Source organism: Dendrobates tinctorius, unplaced genomic scaffold (genome assembly GCF_039654945.1).
Source record: "Dendrobates tinctorius isolate UK_male_01 unplaced genomic scaffold, ASM3965494v1 ptg000019l, whole genome shotgun sequence".
NCBI lineage: Eukaryota > Metazoa > Chordata > Amphibia > Anura > Dendrobatidae > Dendrobates > Dendrobates tinctorius.
Window position 1 is genome coordinate 43,117,359 of NW_027361687.1, and position 14,299 is coordinate 43,131,657.

Below are 14,299 nucleotides of genomic sequence, written 5' to 3' on the forward strand. Positions count from 1 at the left end.
TCATTGGATAATGTCATAATCATTTTGTTGATGTCATAATCATTTTATGATGTCATAATCATTTTGTTGATGTCATAATCATTTTGTTGATGTCATAATCATTTGATGATGTCATAATCATTAGATGATGTCATAATCATTTCATGATGTCATAATCATTTGATGTCATAATCATTGGATGATGTCATAATCATTTTGTTAATGTCATAATCATTTGATGATGTCATAATCATTTTGTTGATGTCATAATGATTTGATGATATCATAATCATTTGATGATGTCATAATCATTTTGTTGATGTCATAATCATTTGATGATGTCATAATCATTTGATGTCATAATCATTGGATGATGTCATAATCATTTTGTTGATGTCATAATCATTTGATGATGTCATAATCATTAGATGATGTCATAATAATTTTGTTGATGTCATAATCATTTGATGATGTCATAATCATATGATGTAATAATCATTGGATGATGTCATAATCATTTTGTTGATGTCATAATCATTTGATGATGTCATAATCATTTGATGATGTCATAATCATTTTGTTGATGTCATAATCATTTGATGATGTCATAATCATTAGATGATGTCATAATCATTAGATGATGTCATAATCATTTGATGATGTCATAATCATTTGATGTCATAATCATTGGATGATGTCATAATCATTTTATTGATGTCATAATCATTTGATGATGTCATAATCATTTGATGATGTCATAATCATTTGATGTCATAATCATTGGATGATGTCATAATCATTTTGTTGATGTCATACTCATTTTATGATGTCATAATCATTTTGTTGATGTCATAATCATTGGATGATGTCATAATCCTTTTGTTGATGTCATAATCATTTGATGATGTAATTATCATTAGATGATGTCATAATCATTTTGTTGATGTCATAATCATTTTATGATGTCATAATCATTTTGTTGATGTCATAATGATTTGATGATATCATAATCATTTGATGTCATAATCATTGGATGATGTCATAATCATTTTGTTGATGTCATAATCATTTGATGATGTCATAATCATTAGATGATGTCATAATCATTGGATGATGACATAATCATTGTGTTGATGTCATAATCACTTGATGTAATAATCATTGGATGATGTCATAATCATTTTGTTGATGTCATAATCATTTGATGATGTCATAATCATTAGATGATGTCATAATCATTTTGTTGATGTCATAATCATTTGATGATGTCATAATCATTAGATGATGTCATAATCATTTTGTTGATGTCATAATCATTTGATGATGTCATAATCATTTGATGTCATAATCATTGAATGATGTCATAATCATTTTGTTGATGTCATAATCATTTGATGATGTCATAATCATTTTGTTGATGTCATAATCATTTGATGATGTCATAATCATTTGATGTCATAATCATTGGATGATGTCATAATCATTTTGTTGATGTCATAATCATTTTATGATGTCATAATCATTTTGTTGAACTCATAATCATTGGATGATGTCACAATCCTTTTATTGATGTCATAATCATTTGATGATGTCATAATCATTAGATGATGTCATAATCATTTTGATGATGTCATAATCATTTGATGATGTCATAATCATTTGATGTCATAATCATTGGATAATGTCATAATCATTTTGTTGATGTCATAATCATTTTATGATGTCATAATCATTTTGTTGATGTCATAATCATTTTGTTGATGTCATAATCATTTGATGATGTCATAATCATTAGATGATGTCATAATCATTTCATGATGTCATAATCATTTGATGTCATAATCATTGGATGATGTCATAATCATTTTGTTAATGTCATAATCATTTGATGATGTCATAATCATTAGATAATGTCATAATCATTTTGTTGAAGTCATAATCATTTGATGATGTCATAATCATTTTGTTGATGTCATAATGATTTGATGATATCATAATCATTTGATGATGTCATAATCATTTTGTTGATGTCATAATCATTTGATGATGTCATAATCATTTGATGTCATAATCATTGGATGATGTCATAATCATTTTGTTGATGTCATAATCATTTGATGATGTCATAATCATTAGATGATGTCATAATAATTTTGTTGATGTCATAATCATTTGATGATGTCATAATCATATGATGTAATAATCATTGGATGATGTCATAATCATTTTGTTGATGTCATAATCATTTGATGATGTCATAATCATTTGATGATGTCATAATCATTTTGTTGATGTCATAATCATTTGATGATGTCATAATCATTAGATGATGTCATAATCATTTGATGATGTCATAATCATTTGATGTCATAATCATTGGATGATGTCATAATCATTTTATTGATGTCATAATCATTTGATGATGTCATAATCATTTGATGATGTCATAATCATTTGATGTCATAATCATTGGATGATGTCATAATCATTTTGTTGATGTCATACTCATTTTATGATGTCATAATCATTTTGTTGATGTCATAATCATTGGATGATGTCATAATCCTTTTGTTGATGTCATAATCATTTGATGATGTAATTATCATTAGATGATGTCATAATCATTTTGTTGATGTCATAATCATTTGATGATGTCATAATCATTTTGTTGATGTCATAATGATTTGATGATATCATAATCATTTGATGTCATAATCATTGGATGATGTCATAATCATTTTGTTGATGTCATAATCATTTGATGATGTCATAATCATTAGATGATGTCATAATCATTGGATGATGACATAATCATTGTGTTGATGTCATAATCACTTGATGTAATAATCATTGGATGATGTCATAATCATTTTGTTGATGTCATAATCATTTGATGATGTCATAATCATTAGATGATGTCATAATCATTTTGTTGATGTCATAATCATTTGATGATGTCATAATCATTAGATGATGTCATAATCATTTTGTTGATGTCATAATCATTTGATGATGTCATAATCATTTGATGTCATAATCATTGAATGATGTCATAATCATTTTGTTGATGTCATAATCATTTGATGATGTCATAATCATTTTGTTGATGTCATAATCATTTGATGATGTCATAATCATTTGATGTCATAATCATTGGATGATGTCATAATCATTTTGTTGATGTCATAATCATTTTATGATGTCATAATCATTTTGTTGAACTCATAATCATTGGATGATGTCACAATCCTTTTGTTGATGTCATAATCATTTGATGATGTCATAATCATTAGATGATGTCATAATCATTTTGTTGATGTCATAATCATTTGATGATGTCATAATCATTTTGTTGATGTCATAATCATTTCGTTGATGTCATAATGATTTGATGATATCATAATCATTTGATGTCATAATCATTGGATGATGTCATAATCATTTTGTTGATGTCATAATCATTTGATGATGTCATAATCATTTGATGTCATAATCATTGGATGATGTCATAATCATTTGATGATGTCATAATGATTTTGTTGATGTCAAAATCATTTGATGATGCCATAATCATTTTGTTGATGTCATAATCATTTTGTTGATGTCATAATCATTTTGTTGATGTCATAATCATTTGATGATGTCATAATCATTAGATGATGTCATAATCATTTTGTTGATGTCATAATCATTTGATGATGTCATAATCATTTTGTTGAACTCATAATCATTGGATGATGTCACAATCCTTTTGTTGATGTCATAATCATTTGATGATGTCATAATCATTAGATGATGTCATAATCATTTTGATGATGTCATAATCATTTGATGATGTCATAATCATTTGATGTCATAATCATTGGATAATGTCATAATCATTTTGTTGATGTCATAATCATTTTATGATGTCATAATCATTTTGTTGATGTCATAATCATTTTGTTGATGTCATAATCATTTGATGATGTCATAATCATTAGATGATGTCATAATCATTTCATGATGTCATAATCATTTGATGTCATAATCATTGGATGATGTCATAATCATTTTGTTGATGTCATAATGATTTGATGATGTCATAATCATTAGATAATGTCATAATCATTTTGTTGAAGTCATAATCATTTGATGATGTCATAATCATTTTGTTGATGTCATAATGATTTGATGATGTCATAATCATTTGATGATGTCATAATCATTTTGTTGATGTCATAATCATTTGATGATGTCATAATCATTTGATGTCATAATCATTGGATGATGTCATAATCATTTTGTTGATGTCATAATTATTTGATGATGTCATAATCATTAGATGATGTCATAATAATTTTGTTGATGTCATAATCATTTGATGATGTCATAATCATATGATGTAATAATCATTGGATGATGTCATAATCATTTTGTTGATGTCATAATCATTTGATGATGTCATAATCATTTGATGATGTCATAATCATTTTGTTGATGTCATAATCATTTGATGATGTCATAATCATTAGATGATGTCATAATCATTAGATGATGTCATAATCATTTGATGATGTCATAATCATTTGATGTCATAATCATTGGATGATGTCATAATCATTTTATTGATGTCATAATCATTTGATGATGTCATAATCATTTGATGATGTCATAATCATTTGATGTCATAATCATTGGATGATGTCATAATCATTTTGTTGATGTCATACTCATTTTATGATGTCATAATCATTTTGTTGATGTCATAATCATTGGATGATGTCATAATCCTTTTGTTGATGTCATAATCATTTGATGATGTAATTATCATTAGATGATGTCATAATCATTTTGTTGATGTCATAATCATTTGATGATGTCATAATCATTTTGTTGATGTCATAATGATTTGATGATATCATAATCATTTGATGTCATAATCATTGGATGATGTCATAATCATTTTGTTGATGTCATAATCATTTGATGATGTCATAATCATTTGATGTCATAATCATTGAATGATGTCATAATCATTTTGTTGATGTCATAATCATTTTATGATGTCATAATCATTTTGTTGATGTCATAATCATTGGATGATGTCATAATCCTTTTGTTGATGTCATAATCATTTGATGATGTCATAATCATTAGATGATGTCATAATCATTTTGTTGATGTCATAATCATTTGATGATGTCATAATCATTTTGTTGATGTCATAATCATTTTGTTGATGTCATAATGATTTGATGATATCATAATCATTTGATGTCATAATCATTGGATGATGTCATAATCATTTTGTTGATGTCATAATCATTTGATGATGTCATAATCATTAGATGATGTCATAATCATTGGATGATGACATAATCATTTTGTTGATGTCATAATCACTTGATGTAATAATCATTGGATGATGTCATAATCATTTTGTTGATGTCATAATCATTTGATGATGTCATAATCATTAGATGATGTCATAATCATTTTGTTGATGTCATAATCATTTGATGATGTCATAATCATTAGATGATGTCATAATCATTTTGTTGATGTCATAATCATTTGATGATGTCATAATCATTTGATGTCATAATCATTGAATGATGTCATAATCATTTTGTTGATGTCATAATCATTTGATGATGTCATAATCATTTTGTTGATGTCATAATCATTTGATGATGTCATAATCATTTGATGTCATAATCATTGGATGATGTCATAATCATTTTGTTGATGTCATAATCATTTTATGATGTCATAATCATTTTGTTGAACTCATAATCATTGGATGATGTCACAATCCTTTTGTTGATGTCATAATCATTTGATGATGTCATAATCATTAGATGATGTCATAATCATTTTGTTGATGTCATAATCATTTGATGATGTCATAATCATTTTGTTGATGTCATAATCATTTCGTTGATGTCATAATTATTTGATGATATCATAATCATTTGATGTCATAATCATTGGATGATGTCATAATCATTTTGTTGATGTCATAATCATTTGATGATGTCATAATCATTTGATGTCATAATCATTGGATGATGTCATAATCATTTGATGATGTCATAATGATTTTGTTGATGTCATAATCATTTGATGATGCCATAATCATTTTGTTGATGTCATAATCATTTTGTTGATGTCATAATCATTTTGTTGATGTCATGATCATTTGATGATGTCATAATCATTAGATGATGTCATAATCATTTTGTTGATGTCATAATCATTTTATGATGTCATAATCATTTTGTTGAACTCATAATCATTGGATGATGTCACAATCCTTTTGTTGATGTCATAATCATTTGATGATGTCATAATCATTAGATGATGTCATAATCATTTTGATGATGTCATAATCATTTGATGATGTCATAATCATTTGATGTCATAATCATTGGATAATGTCATAATCATTTTGTTGATGTTATAATCATTTTATGATGTCATAATCATTTTGTTGATGTCATAATCATTTTGTTGATGTCATAATCATTTGATGATGTCATAATCATTAGATGATGTCATAATCATTTCATGATGTCATAATCATATGATGTCATAATCATTGGATGATGTCATAATCATTTTGTTGATGTCATAATCATTTGATGATGTCATAATCATTAGATAATGTCATAATCATTTTGTTGAAGTCATAATCATTTGATGATGTCATAATCATTTTGTTGATGTCATAATGATTTGATGATGTCATAATCATTTGATGATGTCATAATCATTTTGTTGATGTCATAATCATTTGATGATGTCATAATCATTTGATGTCATAATCATTGGATGATGTCATAATCATTTTGTTGATGTCATAATCATTTGATGATGTCATAATCATTTTGTTGAACTCATAATCATTGGATGATGTCACAATCCTTTTGTTGATGTCATAATCATTTGATGATGTCATAATCATTAGATGATGTCATAATCATTTTGTTGATGTCATAATCATTTGATGATGTCATAATCATTTTGTTGATGTCATAATCATTTCATTGATGTCATAATGATTTGATGATATCATAATCATTTGATGTCATAATCATTGGATGATGTCATAATCATTTTGTTGATGTCATAATCATTTGATGTCATAATCATTGGATGATGTCATAATCATTTGATGATGTCATAATGATTTTGTTGATGTCATAATCATTTGATGATGCCATAATCATTTTGTTGATGTCATAATCATTTTGTTGATGTCATAATCATTTTGTTGATGTCATAATCATTTGATGATGTCATAATCATTAGATGATGTCATAATCATTTTGTTGATGTCATAATCATTTTATGATGTCATAATCATTTTGTTGATGTCATAATCATTTGATGATGTCATAATCATTAGATGATGTCATAATCATTGGATGATGACATAATCATTTTGTTGATGTCATAATCACTTGATGTAATAATCATTGGATGATGTCATAATCATTTTGTTGATGTCATAATCATTTGATGATGTCATAATCATTAGATGATGTCATAATCATTTTGTTGATGTCATAATCATTTGATGATGTCATAATCATTAGATGATGTCATAATCATTTTGTTGATGTCATAATCATTTGATGATGTCATAATCATTTGATGTCATAATCATTGAATGATGTCATAATCATTTTGTTGATGTCATAATCATTTGATGATGTCATAATCATTAGATGATGTCATAATAATTTTGTTGATGTCATAATCATTTGATGATGTCATAATCATTTGATGTCATAATCATTGGATGATGTCATAATCATTTTGTTGATGTCATAATCATTTTATGATGTCATAATCATTTTGTTGAACTCATAATCATTGGATGATGTCACAATCCTTTTGTTGATGTCATAATCATTTGATGATGTCATAATCATTAGATGATGTCATAATCATTTTGTTGATGTCATAATCATTTGATGATGTCATAATCATTTTGTTGATGTCATAATCATTTCGTTGATGTCATAATGATTTGATGATATCATAATCATTTGATGTCATAATCATTGGATGATGTCATAATCATTTTGTTGATGTCATAATCATTTGATGATGTCATAATCATTTGATGTCATAATCATTGGATGATGTCATAATCATTTGATGATGTCATAATGATTTTGTTGATGTCATAATCATTTGATGATGCCATAATCATTTTGTTGATGTCATAATCATTTTGTTGATGTCATAATCATTTTGTTGATGTCATAATCATTTGATGATGTCATAATCATTAGATGATGTCATAATCATTTTGTTGATGTCATAATCATTTTATGATGTCATAATCATTTTGTTGAACTCATAATCATTGGATGATGTCACAATCCTTTTGTTGATGTCATAATCATTTGATGATGTCATAATCATTAGATGATGTCATAATCATTTTGATGATGTCATAATCATTTCATGATGTCATAATCATTTGATGTCATAATCATTGGATGATGTCATAATCATTTTGTTGATGTCATAATCATTTGATGATGTCATAATCATTAGATAATGTCATAATCATTTTGTTGAAGTCATAATCATTTGATGATGTCATAATCATTTTGTTGATGTCATAATGATTTGATGATGTCATAATCATTTGATGATGTCATAATCATTTTGTTGATGTCATAATCATTTGATGATGTCATAATCATTTGATGTCATAATCATTGGATGATGTCATAATCATTTTGTTGATGTCATAATCATTTGATGATGTCATAATCATTAGATGATGTCATAATAATTTTGTTGATGTCATAATCATTTGATGATGTCATAATCATTAGATGATGCCATAATCATTTTGTTGATGTCATAATCATTTGATGATGTCATAATCATTAGATGATGTCATAATCATTTTGTTGATGTCATAATCATTTTATGATGTCATAATCATTTTGTTGAACTCATAATCATTGGATGATGTCACAATCCTTTTGTTGATGTCATAATCATTTGATGATGTCATAATCATTAGATGATGTCATAATCATTTTGATGATGTCATAATCATTTGATGATGTCATAATCATTTGATGTCATAATCATTGGATAATGTCATAATCATTTGATGATGTCATAATCATTTGATGTCATAATCATTGGATGATGTCATAATCATTTTGTTGATGTCATAATCATTTGATGATGTCATAATCATTTTGTTGATGTCATAATCATTTGATGATGTCATAATCATTAGATGATGTCATAATCATTAGATGATGTCATAATCATTTGATGATGTCATAATCATTTGATGTCATAATCATTGGATGATGTCATAATCATTTTATTGATGTCATAATCATTTGATGATGTCATAATCATTTGATGATGTCATAATCATTTGATGTCATAATCATTGGATGATGTCATAATCATTTTGTTGATGTCATAATCATTGGATGATGTCATAATCATTTTGTTGATGTCATAATCATTTGATGATGTCATAATCATTAGATGATGTCATAATCATTTGATGATGTCATAATCATTTGATGTCATAATCATTGGATAATGTCATAATCATTTTGTTGATGTCATAATCATTTTATGATGTCATAATCATTTGATGATGTCATAATCATTTGATGATGTCATAATCATTTTGTTGATGTCATAATCATTTGATGATGTCATAATCATTAGATGATGTCATAATCATTAGATGATGTCATAATCATTTGATGATGTCATAATCATTTGATGTCATAATCATTGGATGATGTCATAATCATTTTGTTGATGTCATAATCATTTGATGATGTCATAATCATTAGATAATGTCATAATCATTTTGTTGAAGTCATAATCATTTGATGATGTCATAATCATTTTGTTGATGTCATAATGATTTGATGATGTCATAATCATTTGATGATGTCATAATCATTTTGTTGATGTCATAATCATTTGATGATGTCATAATCATTTGATGTCATAATCATTGGATGATGTCATAATCATTTGATGATGTCATAATGATTTTGTTGATGTCATAATCATTTGATGATGCCATAATCATTTTGTTGATGTCATAATCATTTTGTTGATGTCATAATCATTTTGTTGATGTCATAATCATTTGATGATGTCATAATCATTAGATGATGTCATAATCATTTTGTTGATGTCATAATCATTTTATGATGTCATAATCATTTTGTTGAACTCATAATCATTGGATGATGTCACAATCCTTTTGTTGATGTCATAATCATTTGATGATGTCATAATCATTAGATGATGTCATAATCATTTTGATGATGTCATAATCATTTGATGATGTCATAATCATTTGATGTCATAATCATTGGATAATGTCATAATCATTTGATGATGTCATAATCATTTGATGTCATAATCATTGGATGATGTCATAATCATTTTGTTGATGTCATAATCATTTGATGATGTCATAATCATTTTGTTGATGTCATAATCATTTGATGATGTCATAATCATTAGATGATGTCATAATCATTAGATGATGTCATAATCATTTGATGATGTCATAATCATTTGATGTCATAATCATTGGATGATGTCATAATCATTTTATTGATGTCATAATCATTTGATGATGTCATAATCATTTGATGTCATAATCATTGGATGATGTCATAATCATTTTGTTGATGTCATAATCATTGGATGATGTCATAATCATTTTGTTGATGTCATAATCATTTGATGATGTCATAATCATTAGATGATGTCATAATCATTGGATGATGACATAATCATTTTGTTGATGTCATAATCACTTGATGTAATAATCATTGGATGATGTCATAATCATTTTGTTGATGTCATAATCATTTGATGATGTCATAATCATTAGATGATGTCATAATCATTTTGTTGATGTCATAATCATTTGATGATGTCATAATCATTAGATGATGTCATAATCATTTTGTTGATGTCATAATCATTTGATGATGTCATAATCATTTGATGTCATAATCATTGAATGATGTCATAATCATTTTGTTGATGTCATAATCATTTGATGATGTCATAATCATTTTGTTGATGTCATAATCATTTGATGATGTCATAATCATTGGATGATGTCATAATCATTTTGTTGATGTCATAATCATTTGATGATGTCATAATCATTTGATGTCATAATCATTGGATGATGTCATAATCATTTTGTTGATGTCATAACCATTTGATGATGTCATAATCATTAGATGATGTCATAATAATTTTGTTGATGTCATAATCATTTGATGATGTCATATTCATATGATGTAATAATCATTGGATGATGTCATAATCATTTTGTTGATGTCATAATCATTTGATGATGTCATAATCATTTGATGATGTCATAATCATTTTGTTGATGTCATAATCATTTGATAATGTCATAATCATTAGATGATGTCATAATCATTAGATGATGTCATAATCATTTGATGATGTCATAATCATTTGATGTCATAATCATTGGATGATGTCATAATCATTTTGTTGATGTCATAATCATTTGATGATGTCATAATCATTAGATAATGTCATAATCATTTTGTTGAAGTCATAATCATTTGATGATGTCATAATCATTTTGTTGATGTCATAATGATTTGATGATGTCATAATCATTTGATGATGTCATAATCATTTTGTTGATGTCATAATCATTTGATGATGTCATAATCATTGGATGTCATAATCATTGGATGATGTCATAATCATTTGATGATGTCATAATGATTTTGTTGATGTCATAATCATTTTATGATGTCATAATCATTTTGTTGAACTCATAATCATTGGATGATGTCACAATCCTTTTGTTGATGTCATAATCATTTGATGATGTCATAATCATTAGATGATGTCATAATCATTTGATGATGTCATAATCATTTGATGTCATAATCATTGGATAATGTCATAATCATTTGATGATGTCATAATCATTTGATGTCATAATCATTGGATGATGTCATAATCATGTTGTTGATGTCATAATCATTTGATGATGTCATAATCATTTTGTTGATGTCATAATCATTTGATGATGTCATAATCATTAGATGATGTCATAATCATTAGATGATGTCATAATCATTTGATGATGTCATAATCATTTGATGTCATAATCATTGGATGATGTCATAATCATTTTATTGATGTCATAATCATTTGATGATGTCATAATCATTTGATGATGTCATAATCATTTGATGTCATAATCATTGGATGATGTCATAATCATTTTGTTGATGTCATAATCATTGGATGATGTCATAATCATTTTGTTGATGTCATAATCATTTGATGATGTCATAATCATTAGCTGATGTCATAATCATTGGATGATGACATAATCATTTTGTTGATGTCATAATCACTTGATGTAATAATCATTGGATGATGTCATAATCATTTTGTTGATGTCATAATCATTTGATGATGTCATAATCATTAGATGATGTCATAATCATTTTGTTGATGTCATAATCATTTGATGATGTCATAATCATTTGATGTCATAATCATTGAATGATGTCATAATCATTTTGTTGATGTCATAATCATTTGATGATGTCATAATCATTTTGTTGAACTCATAATCATTGGATGATGTCACAATCCTTTTGTTGATGTCATAATCATTTGATGATGTCATAATCATTAGATGATGTCATAATCATTTTGATGATGTCATAATCATTTGATGATGTCATAATCATTTGATGTCATAATCATTGGATAATGTCATAATCATTTTGTTGATGTCATAATCATTTTATGATGTCATAATCATTTTGTTGATGTCATAATCATTTTGTTGATGTCATAATCATTTGATGATGTCATAATCATTAGATGATGTCATAATCATTTCATGATGTCATAATCATTTGATGTCATAATCATTGGATGATGTCATAATCATTTTGTTGATGTCATAATGATTTGATGATGTCATAATCATTAGATAATGTCAGAATCATTTTGTTGAAGTCATAATCATTTGATGATGTCATAATCATTTTGTTGATGTCATAATGATTTGATGATGTCATAATCATTTGATGATGTCATAATCATTTTGTTGATGTCATAATCATTTGATGATGTCATAATCATTTGATGTCATAATCATTGGATGATGTCATAATCATTTTGTTGATGTCATAATTATTTGATGATGTCATAATCATTAGATGATGTCATAATAATTTTGTTGATGTCATAATCATTTGATGATGTCATAATCATATGATGTAATAATCATTGGATGATGTCATAATCATTTTGTTGATGTCATAATCATTTGATGATGTCATAATCATTTGATGATGTCATAATCATTTTGTTGATGTCATAATCATTTGATGATGTCATAATCATTAGATGATGTCATAATCATTAGATGATGTCATAATCATTTGATGATGTCATAATCATTTGATGTCATAATCATTGGATGATGTCATAATCATTTTATTGATGTCATAATCATTTGATGATGTCATAATCATTTGATGATGTCATAATCATTTGATGTCATAATCATTGGATGATGTCATAATCATTTTGTTGATGTCATACTCATTTTATGATGTCATAATCATTTTGTTGATGTCATAATCATTGGATGATGTCATAATCCTTTTGTTGATGTCATAATCATTTGATGATGTAATTATCATTAGATGATGTCATAATCATTTTGTTGATGTCATAATCATTTGATGATGTCATAATCATTTTGTTGATGTCATAATGATTTGATGATATCATAATCATTTGATGTCATAATCATTGGATGATGTCATAATCATTTTGTTGATGTCATAATCATTTGATGATGTCATAATCATTTGATGTCATAATCATTGAATGATGTCATAATCATTTTGTTGATGTCATAATCATTTTATGATGTCATAATCATTTTGTTGATGTCATAATCATTGGATGATGTCATAATCCTTTTGTTGATGTCATAATCATTTGATGATGTCATAATCATTAGATGATGTCATAATCATTTTGTTGATGTCATAATCATTTGATGATGTCATAATCATTTTGTTGATGTCATAATCATTTTGTTGATGTCATAATGATTTGATGATATCATAATCATTTGATGTCATAATCATTGGATGATGTCATAATCATTTTGTTGATGTCATAATCATTTGATGATGTCATAATCATTAGATGATGTCATAATCATTGGATGATGACATAATCATTTTGTTGATGTCATAATCAC